This window comes from Elgaria multicarinata, chromosome 9 (assembly GCF_023053635.1).
Source record: "Elgaria multicarinata webbii isolate HBS135686 ecotype San Diego chromosome 9, rElgMul1.1.pri, whole genome shotgun sequence".
Lineage (NCBI taxonomy): Eukaryota > Metazoa > Chordata > Lepidosauria > Squamata > Anguidae > Elgaria > Elgaria multicarinata.
The window spans coordinates 88,618,917-88,639,821 of NC_086179.1; positions in this window are offsets into that span (position 1 = coordinate 88,618,917).

Below are 20,905 nucleotides of genomic sequence, written 5' to 3' on the forward strand. Positions count from 1 at the left end.
CCTTCCACAAATCATGACCCAGGTGGGTTGAAGAGCAACAACAACAAAACCACAAGAAGTTAAAGACCAAAAGTAAAATATCATATTCAAAAATGATATTAACGATGTTAAGAAAGAGATAAAATGCGTATTACCTCTCATTCTTGAGAATGAAGAGCAAAATTGGATTTTTCAATTAATTTTCTGGCCATCTTATTTTTTTCATTCTAGCTTCAGTCCTTTCTGAAATTACTCCACATTAGTCTGTTCAAAGTTTCAGAGAGGAAAAGTTCTCCAGTTCCTTGACTGGGGAGAGCTGCTGCTTCTCACCTGCAAACAGAAGTCCTGCTTGGGAGAACAATGTCTTGGGCAATCCTTCTCACCTGTTTTGTTCAGCAGTAATTTTTCCATCTGGACAGAAGTGCACTGACTAGCATGTTGTTGGGCTCTTTAGGTTCCATGAGGTTTTGGAAATCTTCTCAAACATCTCAACGATGCTTTGATGACATCTGTCCTGCCTCGTTCTTACATTATTATATCACTTACATTTTTGTCTGTCACTTCTCAACCTGAAGCAGCACTAATTATGAACTCACATAGCGGCAAAGCCAATACATACCTTCTATTAAAAACACACTTAAAATAACAGAGAAAATAACATGACATTGATGGACCATCCATGTCCTTGTCATCAATGAATAGGAAGATCAACAGATTGCATCCAGTTACTCCATTATTATTCAAAGTTTTCTTTGGCACCTTATGTGGCCATATAGATTCACTGATGAATATTCTGAAATGTTGGGGAGGAGAATAAGAGGTTTATCAGATGAGTGTTTTATTACAAGCTTGCTATTGCCCACTTATGGATTTGTGCTCATCGTTTAGACGGCGAAGTCTGACTCCCAAGGAGTTCCTACTCCTTCCACTCATTTTTCCATCACAAAATAGACCCTAAAAATCTGACTTTTTTTTTAAAAAAAAAATGGAATATGCCACAATCTCCTGCTGTGTGCAGGAAAAGCAGCACAGTGGGCCACATGGTGTTTGTTTACTTCCTCTTTCCCAACTGGGAAGAATGAGGAAGTAATGAGGGACAGAAGCAGGGTCGGAGAAGCGACAGTAAGGAAACACGATTTTCCCTGTGTGATGATGCTCTAAGAAATCATTCTTACCTTATGATGGAAGTGACTGACTCACCCCAAGACAAACTCCTGTCTCTCTCCTGATTTTGTAGATTGTACTCAGAAAGGGCACTGGATTCATTCCGTTTCCAGAAGTTCCAAAATGTTCATTGCCTATGCACTTGTCATCTGTGATGTACTGATTGAACTACCTGAAGTGTCACACTTTAAGGATAAACAAACGTATGGAGGAATAAGCTTTCATGTTCAAGATCCTGCTTCATCAGATGCATTAAATGGTCAGTCACTTAAGTGAACAGATTCATACAGTGTGTGTTAATAGACAAAGGACACTGACATGCTTGTCAAGGGGAAACTTCGGCATCTATACACTGAGAACTCTGAGCCCAAATGGTCTTAATCTGGAGGACAATTCATTAGAATTACACCAATCATTACTCTACCTTTTTCTCCTAAGGAACTTTCATTTCCAGGCATTCCAAACTGCCACTCTTGAAATCTGTTTAACAGCATAGCTACTGATGAATTGGGAAGCTGAAATATTTATCTTAATACTCTGTTGTTAGTCTTTCTATCTTTCTTAGACATCTTCCTTTAAGAATTACTGCATCTACAGTGGCTCCAGAGCGTCCTTGTTTTGCTGTTGTGCTCTCTCTCTCTCTCTCTCTCTCTCTCTCCGCCCTAGATATATATGCCCTGAGTACAGAGAAAAGGCGGAAAAGGGGAGTTATTCATCTGAGAAAATGCTGTCTACTTCAATGACACATACTATATTGACAAAAAAGATATAGATAGATAGATAAAACAACTGGCTTTTAAAGTGACTTTTACCTTAGCGTCCCTTATAAACTCTGATCCCACAACTCATTGATTTGGCAATGAAGAATCTTAAGTGCTCTCACCTGGTCAGCTGCATTGTCAAGAGTTCAGCAATGGCAGGGCTGAGCTTCTGTTCTTGGGCAACACAGAATAAGTTTGTTGTGCCCCTCTTACATTAATTAAGTCTTCATCTTTTCCTCCTGACACCAAGCTGCTTGACCCATGAACCCCCCCCCCCCCCGGGAATAAACTAGCAATGCTTGCTGCCCTCCTCCCATCTGGAACAATGACCGCATCACAATAGATTGCCAGAGCAATGTCCCAATCACCATCTCCTGATAGGCTAAAAAAGGAAGTGGGAGGGGGCAGAAGGTCATTTCCTGGTGCTCTCACAGAGCCATAATGGACTGAGCCCGAGCATTTCTGGCTAAAAGCCTCGGAACCTGGCAATGTGTAGATGTGGCTTCCTTTACTATATCTTATAGACCTGGAGTGGAGAACTTCAGGGCCAGGGGCAAAACTAGCCCTATGGATTTGTCCACATGCCAGATCCTCAGCATTTCCCCTGACCACTTATTGGTGGTTTCTCCACTTTTGTGCTGTTCTTCTCCATTCTAAAAGGTTGAAATGAGTTGACTCTCCTAAGGCTTAGTTATTGGCCCTGATTTGGGACATACTAAAAAGAAGGACACAGAATGGCCCTGGAAATACATTAGTTCATTCTGGATGGCCATAGGAAATCACTGGAAGATTTTAGGGACCATCTTCAAATCGAAATACCTGCAATACAGTGTTTTTTCATTAAACGACCCCCTCACAAAAACTCCAAATCAAAATATCTCCTTCCCAAGTGATTTTTAGAGAACAACTCCTATGATGCCTAGTAGAACAGTTTCGAGGGATCATCTCCAAAGAAATCAGAATGCAATAAATAAAAGGTGACTACAGTCTTTCATAATGTTCTATAAGTATCATATTCAAGTGGCTTAGGTATGTGGAGGTTTGCTAAAACTGCCTGGGATTATTTCCATACTTACAGCTCCCCCCCCCCCCCCCACACATGAAGCAACCTCCCCTTACAAATTGCCTGTATTTCTGAATGGCCATAGGAAGACATTGGAATGATAGTAGTAGCTCCACAGGAAATGGCAGGAACCCCAATGTTCCTCATGAGTGTACTGAACAAGTACTTTCTGATTCAGTCCTGAATGGCTATAGGAATGCATTGGACTGTTACAAGTAGCCCTCAGAAAACAGCAGGAGCCCCCAATTGCTCATGGGTGAAAGAATTAGTACTCCTTAACATCTCAAGAGTCCTGAATTGATGCATGCTCCATAGGAATGGCCCATCTCAATGAATACATGGCTGTTTCCCTTCTAGTGTAGTGGTTGGTTTTGGTTTTAGGTATATAAAAGGGGTTTGTGTGTGTTTGGCAATCTCAAGCCTGGCCACTATGATTAGGAACTGGATATGAAGCAGCTGTTCCTGTAGATCAGGCATGGGCAACCTGTGGTCTTCTAGATGTTTTGGCCTAGGATTCCCATCAGCCCCTAGCCAGGATGGCTAATGGCAGTGGTAGATGGAAGTTGTGGGCCAAAAACATCTGGAGAGCCACAGTTGTAGGTTGTAGGATATAGATAAAAGCACCAGGGCAGGATCTAACTGGATCTGCTCTTTTACAACTGTTTCTATAGCGTCAAATAATGCTTTCCGGAACATGAGAATATGTGACCACTTCAACCATATGTGACAGAGAGAGCCACTTTCACTACACTCTCTCCAGCATAAGGGAAGTAGGATGCTATTAATGTGACATAGTTTTGTTGGTGTAAGGTGCCACTTACAAATTTTGAGAGCACTCCCTATTAATTGCTTAGATGGTTTTCATGGTTGCTTCTTCAAGGATTGTGGCATTGGGACCCTTCAGATAATTTAGGTGTACACCCTCAGTACATTCATGAGGAATTCTGGGGAACTTGATGTTTCCTGTGGGGTTCCTTGTATCACTCCTGCTGAATTTTGAGAAGGAGAAGCCATGCATGGCATCTGGATTCTTGGGAGTTTGGCGGGGGGAACTCCCTTGGTCCACCCAAGAGCAGTATTGGGGCTCCTGCTGTTTGTTGTCCATTCCAGTTCTTCCTATGGCCATTCAGAAGGTCATCTGAATATTATGTCCAGGGGACCAGAGGGACCATTACAATGGAGCATACATCAAATCAGGACTCTGGAGATGTTTATGGATATTAACTCCATCAACATGAGCAATTTTGGGGCTCTTGCTCTTTCCTGCAGTGGTGCTTGTCTCATTACAATGTATTCCTTTGGCCTTCAGGAAGACATCTGAATATTATGGCCATGAAAATGGAGGGGATATTGCTAGTGTCCCCAGCACCCTTTCAGGTATTTGTAGGTACTCATTCAGTACACCCATGAGGAATATTGGGGCTCCTGCTGTTTCCTGTGAGGCTGGACTCTCTATATTTGCCAGGTTAAAAACTGGCAACTCTAGGCAATCAATACCTGATAGCCTTAGTTCCAAGAAAATCTTGAGAGCCAGCTAACATTGGTACCCTAGCTTGGTTAACTGGGACCTCCTCCACTGGACAAAAAGGCCAAATCTACACCAAGCAGGATATAACACTTTGAAAGTAGTTTGAAAACGGTATTTGGAAGGTGTCATGGACCCCAACAGTTGTCAGTGCACTTCACACTGTTATAAAGCAATAGTGTAGATCCTGCACTGGAGAAACAAGGGGCTGCAGCATACCCTTAACAGTCAAGCAACGGTATCCCTTTGGGGTTAGGAGGATTTCCATTTAGGATGTCAAAATATAAAGAAGGACAAACTCCTCTATCTGTGACAGTTTTGTAGGGAAGACAATTTGGCTGTTGTGGCCTGCAGCTGCTGAAACCTGTGCGGTGCTCCAGTCATCTGAGGTTAGGTGGATGGTGGTGCAAGACAGGGCTTTCTCAGTGGTGGCATCTTGGTTGTGTGGAATGCTCTCCCCAAGGAGGTTTACCTGGCCTTTTCACAGTCTGGAATTGGCATATATATAATGCATTTCTTAATTATGTATATATGCTGTATTTCTTTAAGGATTCTATTTGTTTATGTTGTGTTTGCTCTTTCTGAATTGCATTATCCTAATATTTGTAAGCTGCTAAGGAAAATAAAATCTTTCTGAAGGACATGGTATAAATATAATAATAATAATAATAATAATAATAATAATAATAATAATAATAATGGTAGCCATGTGAGTCAAACTGTGATCTCAACCAAGCCCATGATTTCTGTATTAGGTCTTCTTCACCATGATCCTCAACATCATCAACATGTACCACTACAAAGTAGAGGCCTAAATATTCAGGATTTGCCTCTGAAGATGTAATGTAATACTGGATTTGTTTTTGTGGTTAATGCTCATCTCATTGTCTATTCTTAATTCTAAATAAAACAACAATATTAATGCTGTCAAGTATGCATAAAGATGTGCTAGGAATTATTTTTGAGCATATGCCAATTCACCCTAGGAAGTTGCTGATGTAGGCTATTTTGAAATCTCTCAATTGCCCAATTCAAGTCCTCTCCCCTGACTTTCTAAAAGGTAATTAATTCAGCATTTAAAATGCAGATAAATGAACAACAGAAACTTCCCGGGACTCGGAGGAATGAGTATAGAAATTAGGCCATAAAGACACACTGCAGGCAGCTGAATGTACAGGAAAGTAGTTAGGAATGTGTGAGGCCACAGCTAGACCTAAGGTTTACCCCTGGATCGTCCAGGGGTCAAACCTGTTCATCTAGGTGACACACAGGGGATCCAGTGCTCAGGCAGGGGCGAACCCTGGATGATCCCAGGATAAACCTTAGGTCTAGCTGTGGCCCAAATCTCAAGATTTCCAGCCTGTTGTCACTTGACCAGAACTGTGGGAAATGCAAACATGTATCTTCAAGTCCTGAACAGTTGCTTTACAGACAGTAACTATACTTGAGGCTCTTGTTTGCTTCTTTGTTCCTACATGCATTTCACACGTTTTAACAAATTCTGTTATACACAACAATATCGCTATTCCTGACTTCTTAGCAGAAGAAGAAGGAGCAAGGGGACAAGAGCAAGCAAAGGGAACATCATGCCCTGCTCCAGTTGGACTCCCCCCCCCCACTTCCACAGGGGTAACTGACATCGTGACCCTTTGGGGAACATCAGGGCCTGTTCAAGTTGGTCTCTCACCTTCACCCTCTCCCTAGGGCTAACTGATTTTGTCACTCTGTGAGGAAGAAGGAGTGAGGAGACAGGAGCAGGCCAAAGAAATGTCAGGGCGTGTTCCACTTGGACTGCCCCTCCTTTTGGAGATGAGAGGGGGGCACAGGACTATACCAACAGACCTGCTGACTTTCTACTTATTTCCACTCCTCTTCCTTCCAATTTTCCTTGTGTAAATCTGAGGGCAGGGACTGCCTTCTTTGCTGATTGATTGTAAACCATTCCAGGAGCCTTTTTTTGGCTGAGGAGTGGGATAAAAATACTATAAACAAACAAATAAATAAAATATTTATTCACAGTCATTTGATACTCTTATAGTTTGGTTTTTGGTGCTGCTGTTAAAATCCATTCAATGTCAGTAGGGACTGTATATTCCTGCAAATTCTGCAGAAGTGGCAATAGCCGTGACATGACTTCATCTGACCTGTTGGTGGCTTTTGAAATAATGACATAAAATGCACCCATATTCTTGGCAGCATTGAGAATTTTAATCATGCAAATAGATATGAGAAGCAGAAGAGGGTTGATGTAATGGCTTCTCAGGTCATGGTGCGCTGAAGCCACAACATGCAGTCAGCTTTGTTGTGCTTTTCGCCTCAGAATGTGGCTGTCATAACCCTACTGAGATTTGGGCCAGATCAACACCAAGCAGGATATGACACGTTGAAAGAGGTTTGAAAATGGATTATGCCGTGTGTCCTCGGCCCCAACAGTTGTCAATACCATTATAAACCGTTATAAAGCAGTAGCGTAGCTCCTGCCTTGGTGAAACATTTAGAAGGTCACAGGCAGACCATGCTACCATAGGAACCTCTCCCCTCTGAGCTTCCTGACAGCACTTCTTCCATTTGGCATAATTCAAAGATGGGGAACAGTCCCCCACCCCCCCAGTGCCAGCTGAGTCCCTGGTCACTGCATGAAGCTGTGGACTTGGCCAATGCCATCTGAGTTCCTTTCTTCCTTGGCTGACATCATCAGTCTGCGGCCAAAGCATGGACTGGAGCTTCTCCAACTGCTGCTGCAGTTGGTGACAAGCTTTGCTTGCCTTGCCCCTTCCCTCAATTGAGAGGGGGAGAGGCGTGTTAAGTTAGGGGAATCTATACGATTGGAGATAAAACAGAGACTCCTCTCCCTGCCTCCTCCCCATGCCTCCTGGTAGCCCCCAGGTCAGGGAATGAGCTTTGGGGATGGGGGCAGGGCCCACAGCCCAAGATGGGGAACCTCTGTAGGTCAGATTATGCCCATTGGGCAGAGGTTCCCCACCCCTGGGCTAATTGAAGCACTTGAAGAAGAAAATAGGAATGGATGGGCTTACAAATGTGGGACAAACGTGGGATGCCCACCAGGTGGTGGAAAAGCAGATCAAAAAGATGCCATGAAGATGCACTGCTCCGAATTCTCTCCTGTTCCCAGCTGCCCTTGCCATACCTTATCCCCTATGTCTCCACCCCCTCTGTTGCCGCAACTAGGGTGACCCTATGAAAAGGAGGACAGGGCTCCTGTACCTTTAACAGTTGCATAGAAAAGGGAATTTTAGCAGGTGTCATTTGTATATATGGAGAACCTGGTGAAATTCCCTCTTATCACAACAGTTAAAGCTTCAGGTGCCCTGCCCTCTTTTAAGTCTGGTCACTCTAGTATAGCTCCTGCAGCTTTAACTGTTGTGATGAAGAGGGAATTTCACCAGGTTCTTCATATATACAAATGACACCTGCTGAAATCCCCCTTTCTATGCAACTGTTAAAGATCCAGGAGGCCTGTCCTCCTTTTCATATGGTCACCCTACTGTTGCCCCTCTGCTACTTTGCAGGGTGCTCCTTTAGGACCCTGCAGTCTGAAGGGTAAAACCCAGTCACAAGTTTGCCACCTTCAGAAGAACTAGGCAAAAAAGGAAGATGAATAATCCTTCTATTCTCTGTATCAGAAGATGAAGTAACATCAGAGTGAAGTCCCTAAGGAAGTATCCAATGAGTCACTGAGAAAATATCCCAAGCCTTGATGAAGAGCCTTTTGAGAAGTTTAGTTTTGTAGCTATACAAGCTATCAGTGCCAGCAAGTCAATGTCTTTTGTACTAATTGCCAAATATTTGACTAAGCTTGCTCTGTCAAATCCTTTAACAAAAGATGTGTTATGTATATAAGATTGTCCAAACACGGTAATGTAAGATAGAATATAAATATATTAAAATTCTCTAGAATGATTTTTTTTTTAAAAAAAATCGTCTCCCTCGATACACAAGCTAGTAAGAAAGAAAACCAAAATATAGATTCAGATCTAGTGACTATCATTCATGCTGCTTGATAACTTGCAGACTGGACTATTGTAATGTGTGGATTATGGAGTATGAGTTGGAAGTTTCATTTGGGGTAGCTGGTCTTTTGAAAGGGATGGTATGGGCTATCCAGTAGGGACGTGCTCCGCTTTTCTTGGACCGGAGAAGCAGGAGCGGATCGGGGGGGCTTCGCCTCCGCTTAAGGCGGAGGCGAAGAGCGTCGGGGGAGCCGCGGAGTGTTGCGGAGCGGATCGAGGTGTTGGAGGATCCTTCACCTCGATCCGGAGCTCCGCAAAAAAGGTAAGGGGGTTTACTTGGCCCTGCCGCTGCCGCTGCCACCTGTGCGGCGACGGCGGCAGAGCCAGGTAAGGGGGCAAGGGGAAGGGGGGTCTTACCTGCATCCGTCCGCGGTCCCGTGCTGCTTCAACGAAGCCCGAGGACTCAAACAGGAAGACTAGGCCGCAACTGCGGCCTGGTCTTCCTGGTTGAGGCCTCGGGCTCCGTTGAAGCAGCCGCGGGTCCGCGGACGGATGGAGGTAAGGGAGAGGAGGGAGGGGGGTTTACCTGGCCTTGCCGCCGCCGCCTGTGTGGCGACGGTGGCAGAGCCAGGTAAGGGGGAGGGGGGGTCTTACCTGCATCCGTCGCGGCCCATCCCAGCTTCACTAGAGCCCGCGGCTCAACCAGGAAGTGTAGGCCGCAATCGGGGCCTACAGTTTCTGGTTGAGCTGCGGGCTCTAGTGAAGCTGGGATGGGCTGCGACGGACACAGATAAGGGGGATGAGGGAAGGGGCCTTACCTGGCGCCACTCCCCGTCACTGCGGAGCTCCGATTCGGAGCTGGAGCTCCGCAGTGGAGCGGAGTGGCCCCTAGGTGGATCAAGGGGGGCGGAGCGGGCCCGATCCACAATTTGCGGATCAGGCGAGAAGAGGATTGGGGGTCCATGCACATCCCTACTATCCAGAATACTTTATATCAGTACTCTACACTGCTGATTACCTATGATGATCTATGACTTGGGCCACATATTCCTAGGACATGTCCTCCAGTACGGTATTCCACTGCAACTACGGAGATGGTCTTAAACGGACCATCAATGAACCAAGTGACCACCGCATAGGTATGCAGACAGGTGTTCTCAGTGGTTCCCTTCAGCAGTGGAATATCCTTCCTCTGAATATCTGTGTCTTCTGGAAATGTTATAACTGAAGTTTTCATTTGAATTTGGTTTTGGTGACGTCAGACTGGGGCCTAATCTACAGGATCTACACTACTGCTTATAACGGTTTATAAGGGTTATGACAATAACCCTTATAATGTAATTATAATGTAATTATGTCAGGCCCAGGACACATTACATATACCGTTTTTGAAACCGTTTTAAAAGTGTTATATCCTGCTTGGTGTAGATTCGCAATGGAAGAGGCATGCTCTTGAAGGTTTCCCGCTTCCGCGATCACCTCTCACAGGGCACACACGACTGTTCTGTACCACAATTAGAGGAGTACCACTGCAGGAGCATGCGTGCTCCATTATGGTGGTTCTGCATGTGTATCGGCACAAGTGGGCAGGCCTAGGCACAAGGGGAAGTAGCACAGTTTGGTGTTGTTGTTTTTTTAAAAAAAGACTCATGAGGGATGTGCAACAGCACAGGTACACAGCAACACTTGGGGGGGGATATGAACTCCATCGAATATGCGCCCCTGTGCAGAGATATGTTTGTATTTTTTAAAAAAAGCTCAGCGGTAAAACACGCCAAGACCCATGCACACACCCCTCACAGCTGATTGGCTGTTCACTTGGTGAACAGCAACAACCTCGCAAGGGGGTCACACTGCAAATGTTCATCGCAATGGACATGAGAGAGCCGGAAAAAAACGTGACAAAAGCAGTCAGGGATATTCCGGGAAAACAGAGGTGGAGCCGAGAACACCGCGGGAGCAGGTGAACGTCATGTGGCCCTTTAGTGATGACTACGATACAATCCTGCAATAAACGGCTGGTGTAGACTCCCCCTGGGTTAGATGTTTAATCTCTTGTCATTGAAGTTTTATCATTTTAACAGTGCCAGGGGGTGGGCATAAATATAAACCAAATAAATACACTTTGGGGGTGGGGGGTGGATTTCTACACACTTGACAATCTGAGTGAGAATACAGGGGTAAGCAAATGCCATATAAACAACTTGTTCACGTTAAACTTTACATAAATAGGAAGGAGGGGTGGATGGAATGGCTGACGTGCAAATCCCGACAGCCTTGCTGTTGGCTGTGCTACATGTTATACTCTTGGGCCATTTCTTGACGGAGGCATGCTGCTGTCGTGAGCACTCCGTCCCCCGCATTTGCACTTCTTCGCCTCATCTACATGGCGAGGTGCGTAAGTGCAGGGTGTTTAGGAAGGATCTGCCGCCTGCTGCCACTGCACATCATTGCACAGTCCCTCCACCTTCCCTTGTTCCACTCCTCCTTCTCCCCTCACTGAAAATAAAGGGGGGAAGTCGGTGCTCTGGTTCCCCCACCTCCAGTTTTGCATTAATGTGCAGAGGCACATAGGTGGCCCGGCAGTCATTCAGCTCACGGGGACACCTCCTCCCACCTCTCCTGGCATGCCACACTTGGATCTAGGTTTTGTTTTTTGTTGGGTTTCCCAGTGGCCCAGAGGCTTGCTTGACTGTCCTTCACACCTGTTCCGGTGTGCCTGCGCTCAGCTGGAGTTTCTTTTCATTATGCAATTTATTTATTTATATGAATCTCCATGAGGTCTGTGGAGGTGGTCTAGTGGCCATTCGGCTCACTGAACCGCCCCTTCCCCTGTCCTGGTTGGGTGACCAATCAGGGGTCACCATTGACTGGGGGACACCTCTGCTGCAGCTCCAAAGCAAAGCAATAGACAGCAGATGCCATCGTCGCCTCACTTCAAGAGAAAAAGTTGTTGTAAGTGCCCAACTTTTTAAAACTGGAGCTTTGGGGGTTTGCTCCTGGATGGCTTTGTGATGGTGGCTGCATCATATAGATGACCTGCCACCACTGTGGATCCATCCTTCATCAAGACAAGCCCTTGATGTATTCAGTCAGAAGATAGATCTACACTATTGCTTTATAGAGGTATTGAAGCACTCTGATAACTGTAGGGGCACAATCCATATTCATAGTGTTATTCCCTGCTTTTTATTCCACATTTGTAATGATTTGACACAAGGTGTAGATCTGACCAAAAGCAGAAATATGTTTCAAACAACTGATTTTTTCTTGGAGGTCGCCAGTGCTCTCTTCTATTGGATAAGTCTTGCCAATATCTTAAAAATCCTCTTACGGCCACAATTTTCTGGGTTATACAAATGTTGTTGACACATTACTGCTAAGAATTCTTACAGCACACTGTGTGCCAGGAACCGGGGAGCTGCACAGCTTTGTCTGGAATGCAAACTTCTGCCATCTTGACGCGGTTCTCGTTCTAATTGTTTTAAGATGAGCTTCGGGAAAGGGTGAAATCTAAGACTGTGTTTCAGATATGTCAGTGAGTTGGAACCATAAGGATTCAAAGTCCTCCTTTCCCTAGATTTCATATTATGACATTCCCCATTGTTCTTTCCCCATTGAACCATAATTACATGTTGAAAACAGATAACCCCAGTAGGGCATAGCAAGTCTGGAGCTGACAATCATTTTTAAGAGAGAGTGTTTTGCGAGATGCTTTGCTTCCCTCAGGATATGGACATATTTCTTTTGTACTTACTTCTGATACTTGGGGTTTGCAGGTTTTTGAAACGATGCAAAAATGTGCAAAAGTTGTGAGGTCATATGAATGAGCACACTCATCAGCTGTGATCCCCCCTTTCAGGACACCAATGCTCTTTCAAGCCACCAACGCCTCTCTTCAGCAAACTTAAACAAGAAGAATCCGGGAGTGTAAGTGACTGGAGTGCCCTGTGAATGCCTCTTTAAGCCCATATTTGTTTGACAGCCCAATCCATCAGTGCATTCAGAGCAGAACTTTGGGGTAGGGATCTGGGAATGCACGCAGTAGAATGAGCAGCAGGGCTTAGTTTACCACATTTTGATGTAGTAGACTCTGGCCCTGTTTAGACAACACGCTAAACCATGCTGCTTAACTACAAAATGGTTAATGCAATGTATTAAGGAGTGCTATGAAGATTGATCTCTTCTGGCAGGCCTATCCAGTGCAATTATAGGATACTTTTAGTATGCTTTTAGGATGTTTTTAGGATTTTTTTTAACAGTGTATACTATGTTTTTAATCTTTATTTTATGCTTGCTGCTGTTCCTCGCCTCAATCCAATCAGAGAGGCAGGTAAGAAATATATTATTATTATTATTATTATTATTATTATTATTATTATTATTGCATTCCGTTAACCATTTTGTGGTTAAGCAGCATGGTTTAGCATGTTGTCTGAATGGGGCCATTACCATCTAAAGAGCTCACACTCCCTACTGTAGTAAAACCATTATATTCAGAGTCTAAAATGACGTAATCTCACACAGCACCTGCTTCCATCCCCCAAAGCAGAAACACTGTGAAGTGGCTGCATGGGAACGCTATCAAGAAAATGGGAGTTTTCATGCATGACTGTCCTGTAGTGTTTATGACCCTATATTGATATAAAAAATCTAAGATTAATTTCAAATTAGACGGACATAGCAACTGGCTGCATCATTCTCCTTACTCAGATCTGCAGTAATGATGCAAACCCTTATTACTGTTTGGGTTTTTCTGCACCTGAATGCAAGTTTACATAATGAATTTGAGTGCAGCATTTCTGCAAATGAAGTATTATGCCTTCAAACATTTTTGTTAATTTTTTTGCCACAAGGTGGCAAGCTTTAGCCAGATTTAGAGACTCAAGTTAGGCCTTTTCAAAGCTTTAAAGAGTTTCAGTGTCTTTCCATATAATTTCCAGAGCCTCGAAAGAAAAGTAAATAGCATAGGATCACTTTTCAGTGGCTCTCCATATTTTTACATTTGTGATCATTTGTTAAATTAAAAAGAGAACTGAGAAGGGCCTTTTTCTTTTTCTTTTGGCGTATAAAGAAAATGTATAAGAAGTCGATGCATTTGATCCCTACTAGTAAATTGTATATGATTGGCAGGATGGAAGCAGATTGTGGAGAAGATGGAGTTGATTCTGACCTTTGATAAGAATACCTAGCCTGTTTCCATACTGGAAACTATGAGGACTTTGTCCCAATGTTTTCCATCTTAAACATTTAGAAACTACCGGAAATGTTCAGACACACAAAATCTTGTGTTGTGTCAGAATTTGACCAAAGCAAAGCTTTAAAACTCTTTTGATATGAATTTCATACTAATTAGTGTGGCTTATTTACAACTTCCTGAAGGAAAGGCTAATGCTCCCACAACTTGATCTTTATCACACCAGGGTTATACTGTGCAATCACTGTGAATTGCGTGCAAAGGACTCAGAAGTTTTCCAGCTTATAATCTGCTTTGATTGTGAAGTACTCCCATGCATCCTGCTTTAATTGTGCTTCAAAGGCAAAAGCCTCGCTGAATTTTGATACTAGTTTTCGAGCGTATCATCCGAGCGGCCACTGGGGCGCAGGAGCAGGATTTGAAGAAAAATTAAACAAATGCTTAAATCTGTGTAAGCTTTAAAGATAAAGACATCAAAATTGGCACATTAATAGATATTAAGGAGAGCTTTGAGCATTCCAAATTTGAATTGGATAGGGTCATCCGTTGATTTTTATGATTTTTTTACATTTCCCCCCTTAAACCCACTTCCTGGTATGCAAAGGATCTAGCCACCCTGTAGCATCAACAACAACAACGGCAACAGCTTAGTGCTGTAGAGGATAATTAGAGGGAAACAGGTACGTGGGATGAAACTCCTTTACACCATCTGTAATACTCTTGTCATGTTTCTGTGAGAGTTGTTTTAATGCTTCATGTGCAAGGGAGAAGGAAGAAACCCAGACAGCAGGGCTAATGAATGCAAGTGAAAGCGAACATAATTTTTTCAGAGGGGTAGCCATGTTAGACTGTTACAGCAAAACCAGCAGAGTCTTGTGGCACCTTAAAGACTAACACATTTATGATGGCATAGATTTTCATGGATGAGAGTCCACTTTATCACATGGGGTGGGGAACTGAACAGTGAGGTCAGACGGAAATGAAGTGCAGAAAGTTCAGATAGTGACAACTACACTATTAACAGTGGCCATTCACAAAACAGTTGTTGCTGATAGAGCGTCATCAGACGGGTGGTTTTTCACATCTCCCTGCCATTGCTATGGCCTCCTGCTGCTGTCCCACAATAGCGATGGTGTCCTTACATGGGGAGAGAAAGAGGAAGCAGCAATGACCATGCAGCCCATTCAAGGGCCATTTATATTGTACTGCTTTTCCTACACACAGCAGGAAATGGTGGCACATTCCATATATATATATATATATATATATATATATATATATATATATATATATAAAGGATGGATTAAAAGGGGTCTATTTTGCGATGGAAAAAGGAGTGGGAGGCCCATAGGAGGTGCATGGGAGGCAGACATGGTTGTCTAAAGGGCACACAAACATCCATAAGTGTGCAATAGCGAGCTTGTGATAAAACACTTGTCCAATAATGCTCACACCATTATATATGGCAAATTATCAGCAACAAGTGTATTTGAATGACCGCTGTTGGTAATATTTCTGTGTTTCCTTAATTTCATTTCCCTCTGCCCTCATTGTCTACTGCCACCCACACCATGAGTGTATATACCTGCAGCTCAGGATAATTCTTAATGCATCTGACTACATGAAGTGGCCCCCAGTACATTTCTTAACCCATAACGAATATGTTTGTCTTTGAGGTGCCACAAGACTCTTCGTAGTTTATGTGCTAGGCAGTCTTTCCAGATCACTACATCTGAATTACAAAAAAACCCACGTTCATGGATATTTCCACTTTCCCACTCATTGCATGTAACAACGTATCGAACAGCAGCTAAGCAATATTCTCAAAGTGGATTTGAATCATTGCTCTGCAGTTGATACACATTGTGCATCATGTTCTCCTCTCAAAACCACAAAAAGTTGCATAAATTCATGCAGATCTGATTCATTCTTCCTTGCTCATCACTGTGCAATTAGCTTAACTGTGCAATTAAGATACCACTTTCCCCTTCACACTCTCCCATATCCAGAAATAATGTTTGCAGACCTGCTCAGAACATTTATCTGCAAAAGCAAACATGTAAGTCTCACTTCAGGAGCAGAAAATCATGAATGTTCCCAGCGTCTGTAGCATTTATGAGCCAAAGGAATCTTTCAACCATAAAGGAAATGGAGGAATAAGACTGCACTGTATATTTAGTACTCAGAAATATAGTATTCTTGGCCCTGGCTGACAATACTTCCTGGAAGCTTTCGCATTCAAATGTGATAAAAATAGGCAGAAATCCCCTCCGTATGATACTGCATGACTGTAATGCCACTCCTAGTGATCCATGAATAAGGATTCTCCAAGCGCTCATTAATGTTTAATGCATCTTTCACTGCAATTGTGTTGCTATTTCATCCTTAATGGAAAGAGCAGAGGAGAAAAATGAAGTGCCCAATTCATTCCACTGATATCACTCTTGCTTTAGATCTTTTAATGATGGGTATTATATTTCTAACCACAGGAAATTTAGATTTTGGTGCCAACAGGGGGGGTTTAGTATATTAGATGACCCCAACGGTACGTTTTAATCCAGTCTGTTTCAAGAATATCAAGTGATCGAAATTAGTGAAGGGATGGAAATAGCTGGTGCATATTTTGCTGATGACAGGGATTTGTTACTGATTTCTTTTTTCCCCTTTTTCCTTTTTGCAAAAGCCTTTTTTGCATGTAAATAAATGAAACAGCTTTCCGTTTTCTGTTCATATTTGTCCGACCAGATGAAGTCAGGTGTGTATTTAAATAACAACAAGGAAAAGACCCAAGTAATTTGGAACTTTTAATATCTTTTCCTGCTAGCCCTTCTGATATGCATTATGAATTGGATAAAAGCAATTCCATTTTACTGCTGGTATAGATTATTTGAACCCTCTCTTTCCATTTTCGCTTATTTTTCTTCTTCTTTGGTTGCCTGTGTTCTGCATTATCCTGTTCTTTGTGACAGTGCATTAAAAAAAATAACCAGAGAAAGAAACAAATCAAAGTCAATTAGGTTTTTCAGTCTTTATGCATGAGAATTAATTCCATGCCAACAATATGTTGAAAGATACATTTCAAATTAAACCTAAGCCATCTTTGTGTATAATTTAATTTAAACATATTGTTATTCGGTTAGTTTGTGCGTGTGCGTGTTTAAGTCTGTGGAAAATGCTTTCCAAGCCAAGGACTAAAACCTTTATGGAACTCTTGTCCTTTGACCTGGAAGTTATTTTCCAGTTCCCACTTGAAATGTTACAGGTTACTTGGTGGAAAAGAGCTCAGGAACCCTCTAGTCTCGTTTGTGTGACACATCTGTAGATATGAATGCATGGAGAGGAGTGAATAGGAATTTTTCTGCCAGCCCCACTCCCAGACTGTACACATTCAGAAGAAGGTCTGAACAGAGCTATAGAAATGTACAACTTCACCTTGTAGGCTCTGTATCCACAATTGGGGACTCCGCTCATGAGTGTACAGTTGTATGCCTGTGCAGCTCAGTTCAGAGTACACCATCTGCAGAATGTCCTGCTTCCTCCTGTCATTTATTTATTTATTTCATTTATATCCCACCATTTTTCCTCCAAGGAACCCAAGGCAGTGTAGATAACCCTCCTCCTCTCCATGTTATCCTCACAACAACAACCCTGTGAGGTAGGTTGGGCTGAGAGTCTGTGACGGGCCCAAAGTCACCTCGTGGGTTTCCATGGCCAAGTGGGGACTAGAACCCGGATCTCCCGACTCCCAGTCCAACACCTTAGCCACTACACCACACTGGCTCCTGCCACCAAACATTCATAACCATCAATGTTGATAGGCATTGTCGATAGGCAGGACTTCTATTATATACCCTCCAACAGATTATAAATGAAAATAAGAACATTCCTGGCTTGTTGTAACACCCCATCCGTGGTATGCTGTATTTGCTTGCTCTGCAAAAGCCTGTCCTTGGCTGATTTAAAAGCAAAATGTTCTTTCCATTAAAGATATGCAGCATAAGTATAACTGTCCTATAATATATGGGGCTGTCACCTGATTATAGAAAATCTAAGCTAATTACTCATATGAGCTACAAAAAGTATATAAAAAGTAACCATAACATGCGCTCTTAAAATATAATGTGGTGTATGTGTATGTTGGAATGTAGCCAATAGCAGGCTTTTTGACCCCCTTTGCTTCATCTCCTTTCTCCCTGACATCTGAAATGGTGTCCAGGCGCAGTAGGATGGAGTTGACTAAAGTCTTTAGAAAGATCTCATGGACACTTAGGCCAGATTTACACCAAGCAGGATGTGACACTTCGGAAATGGTTTGAAAACTGTACATGGGATGTGCCCTGGGCCCCAACAGATGCCACTATAGTTATACATCATTTTAAAGCAGTAGTGCAGAGAACTAGAGGGGAGACAAATGGGGTTATTCCACCATACTATTCCTGTAGCTCTTCCCCACCAATAACATAACCCCTTGAACACATGCAGGGCTCTCTATATTCAAAGAACTAGTGACTATCCCTTATCAACTGAAATTCCTATGTCAGCATTTCTGACAGTGGCCTTAGCTAGGCCTAAGGATTATCCCAGGCAAATGGAGGGTGTCATCCCGGCCTGCTCCCGGGATCACCTGTGTGTCATTTGGATGCACAGGGATGATCCCGGGACAATCCAAGGATATAGGCCTGGTCTAGCCATGGCCAATATCAATGCGGGGGAGGGGGGAATTCTCCAATCCGTGCAGAGGCATTATTGTGCAAATTACACATATTTATTTATTTATGTATTTATTACATTTTTATACCGCCCAATAGCCGAAGCTCTCTGGGCGGTTCACAAAAATTAAAACCATAATAAAACAACCAACAGGTTAGAAACACAAATACAAAATACAGCATAAAAAGCACAACCAGATAGACTGGAGAATCCTAGAGGCTATTGATGCTGCTGTGGGTAAGCAGGTGGAACCCTGCAAAGTTAATGCACCAGGATGGCTGAGTAGTAAAACACTGATCCCAGTGTCGGATGACCCTAACAAGGCGGCGCACCAGAGGAGTAAACTGCCCATAAGTGGAGTGGAATTTCAGAGTACCCAAAAAAGTTTGATGTGGCTTGTGGCTTGATTTTATTTGTAGCCTATAAAACCTTGCTTCACTTCATCAGAATGTGCTTTGTCATTCTCCACTATTAAATATGTCACCTAAAACATACAAAGACCTGCTTTATGTTTTACAAGCCATTCTTCTGTTTCGCATTTGTATCCAAAGATTCAAAATATTTCTCCTAGGTTGCTTAACTCTGAAAGGAGAGGCTGTTGGCAGAGCTGGTGGAAAAGAGGCTTCTCATGTTAAACGCATTAAGAATGGTGAACCATCAATTCAATATTGTTCTAGCAAAGAGCTGTCTTGGATACCAGGAGAAATGAATAGCCTCTCTCTCTCTCTCTCTCCCCCTCCCCCCATTTCTGGACTGGATTTTCCAGCACTGCAACATTTCAAGCAAAATCACAAGCTGGTCCAGTTGAAGCTAATAATGAAAACATGAGCAATGAGAGGAGACATTTTAAAGGAAAGCAACATATTTAGATGAGGATAACTGCAACAAACAGATCTGTTGCAAAATGTGTTCTGTATGTTATTTACCAGTAGTCCAGAAGCCTTGATTTGTATGGCTTTTAAAAGCCACTATTTTTAAACTACACATTATTCATGATAGTAGTGTATTCTGGGTATGAAATAATACCATCACTGCTCTAAAATCTGTTCTAATCTACCCATGTTTCTTCACTCCTTTACTACTTGTTCTAATGTAAGCCATGAAATACTACAATTTCCTTGTTACTCAGAAATGGTAAAACCAGATTGATGATAATATGAGCTGCATTAGGGAGAATTATTTAGAAATGACTCAGCTCAGTGGAGTCACGACGGCTATTCCTTCCTTGCTAAGGATGCTTACTTCTCCACAACTATTTTGACAATTTCCTTGGCACGAGAGACTCCACAAGCTTTAAACACTTAGCAGACTACAGTATTCCACAAACAAGGCTAGGAGAAATGGAAACAACTGAAATTCAAGGAGCTTGTGCTCCCTTTTCTTTGCCACCCCAATCATATTTCTCTCTTGTTCATCCTTTCAGATCCATAAGTGCTTCACCAGTGGATTGTGGATACCTGCTATATGTGCAAGCAGCAAAATAACTGGTGTTAATTCAGAAGTGTTCTAGTCCTTTTTACAGCTTTTATTCTGACACGTGTAACATCAGGCCTATATCCATTAAACCATCTTTCTCTGGTTTACGCTCTCCTTGAACAAATATTAAAATAATGTTGGAGGAAAATTCTGAGAGTGCCTTGGACTGCAAGAAGATCAAACCAGTCCATACTCCAGGAAATAAAGCCAGACTGCTCACCTGAGGGAATGATACTAAAGGCAAAACTGAAGTACTTTGGCCACATAATGAGAAGACAGGATACCCTGGAGAAGAGGCTGATGCTAGGGAAAGTGGAAGGCAAAAGGAAGAGGGGCCGACCAAGGGCAAGATGGATGGATGATATTCTGGAGGTGACAGACTTGACCTTGGGGGAGCTAGGGGTGGCGACAGCCGACAGAAAGCTCTGGCGTGGGCTGGTCCATAAAGTCACGAAGAGTCGGACGCGACTGAACGAATAAACAACAACAATGTGAAACGTGCATAATGTTGTAGATCCCAGGTCAGAAGTAGCTTTTTAGATGGTCACTTTGACAGTGGAGTGAGGAATAGAGAAGCTCCATCCACATCCCTCCATGGCCTGTTGGCATGTATATTTTCTTTAGGCCTTACTCCTTTCATGCTCCTTTCACAGAGAGCCAGTGTGGTGTAGTGGCTAAAGTGTTGGACTGGGAGTCGGGAGATCCAGGTTCTAGTCCCCACTCAGCCATGGAAACCTGCTGGGTGACTTTGGGCCAGTCACAGACTCTCAGCCCAACCTACCTCACAGGGTTGTTGTTGTGAGGATAACATGGAGAGGAGGAAGATTATGTACGCCGCCTTGGGATCCTTAAGAGGAAAAAAGGTGGGATATAAATGAAATAATCAATAAATAAAATGCTCTTCTTTTGCTTTGCCTCTAGTTATTTGGAAACAGGGAAAGATGGCATCCTTAGTTGTGGCAGATTTTTCCCAGGGGTCTCCAGTTATTGATCTTTATCTAAGTCCCTAAAGGAGCCATTCATATTGGACTTGCACAATATGTGAGATTTGCAGTGGTC